At 45.8% G+C, this 1335-nt stretch overlaps 1 protein-coding gene across 4 annotated transcripts in view; it reads left to right on the top strand.

The window, feature by feature from the left end:
* GPR176 (G protein-coupled receptor 176) overlaps positions 1-1335 on the top strand; it is a 90234-nt gene that overhangs the window by 20326 nt on the left and 68573 nt on the right. The window lies entirely within an intron of this gene.

Genomic DNA, 1335 nt, shown 5'->3' with positions numbered 1-1335 from the left:
ACACACGGTAGCCCACGGCAACCCACCGCCACAGAGGCTGCAGCCCACGCTGTCGCCGGCGACTCATGGCAGCCCAGCTCCAGGTTGAGCTGCCGTTCAGCATCTTAGCTGTGGAGGGCAGTGTCACCGGCCCTCACATGTGGGATCCGAACCGGGGCCCTCTGGCATCCCAAGCGAGCTCTCAACCATCGCGCCACTCGGCCGGCCCATGAATATCTTTTAATAGTAAAAAAAAAAAATCTTTGTTCAAGTTTCTTTTTCAATGGGATAGCTTCTTAGGAAGGGTGTCACAGAATTTTGTTTGTTTGTACATTTTTAATATTTGCTTTTGAAGCTCTTGATAACTGAAAGCGGGGTAAAGGGTAATGTAACTGAGCTCAGGGTTTCTTATTTATTTGTATCTCATAATGCTGAGAGGATATAGGCTAAGAATCTTGCACAATAACTGGCAAATAGTGTTAATGTTTTTAGTCTTTGCGTTAATATATCCATTGTCCATACTATATCCTTAAGTGCTCAACCACCCCCATTTTCCCCAAAAAAGGAAAATAAACTTATACTGAGTTGTGTTTGTTGTGATATAGAATTTGTATGTGTGACTATCTAGCCTAATGCTCTTTTTTAAAAAAATGTGTATATGAGGGGAAAGGTAGAGGGCCAAAGATACTGTCATGTTTATTGAAAGCATTTCTTTTGAATTAAAAAACAAACAAATAGGAAATTGTTGCAGTCCATTGAAAGCTTGGCCCAACTGGCTGTTGTGTCTATATTGGTTTTAATGTAGTGTCAAAGCTTGTCATTCACAACTGTGTGAATTTAATGTGTTTCAGTTATATGTGTGTTGACTGGTGAGAGAAGAAAAAGAGGAGAGAGAGGATCAATGTTTTTTTTTTTTTTAAAGATTTTATTGGGGAGTTGGGGGAGGAGAACAGTGTTGGGGATTTGGGGGGAGGGGAACAGTGTTAGGGAATTGGGGAAGGGGAACAGCCAAGTTGTTATTCTTCAATCTTAGTTGTGGAGGGCACAGCTAGCTCAGCTCCAAGTTCAGTTGCACCGCTCAGCTCAAGGTGCGGTGTTCAATTAGTTACGGGTGGTGTAGCCACCATCCCATGCGGCAGTCCAACCGGCAGCCTTGTTGTTAAGAGCTCACGCTCTATCCACTGTGCCACCTGGGCGGCTGCTCAGCTCAAGGTGCCGCCGGCCGGTGTAGTCCACCACCTCGAACAGACGACCTTGTTGTTAGGCGCATGTCCTCTCACCAGCTGAGCCATCCTGCCACCTGTTGGCAGCTCAGCTCAGGCACAACTCACTGGCCCATGTGGGAATCGAACCGGC

The sequence above is a fragment of the Hipposideros armiger genome, unplaced genomic scaffold (assembly GCF_001890085.2).
Source record: "Hipposideros armiger isolate ML-2016 unplaced genomic scaffold, ASM189008v1 scaffold_92, whole genome shotgun sequence".
Classification (NCBI taxonomy): domain Eukaryota; kingdom Metazoa; phylum Chordata; class Mammalia; order Chiroptera; family Hipposideridae; genus Hipposideros; species Hipposideros armiger.
The sequence above is the reverse complement of the archived record's forward strand: the minus strand, read 5'-3'. Positions and strand labels throughout refer to the sequence as shown.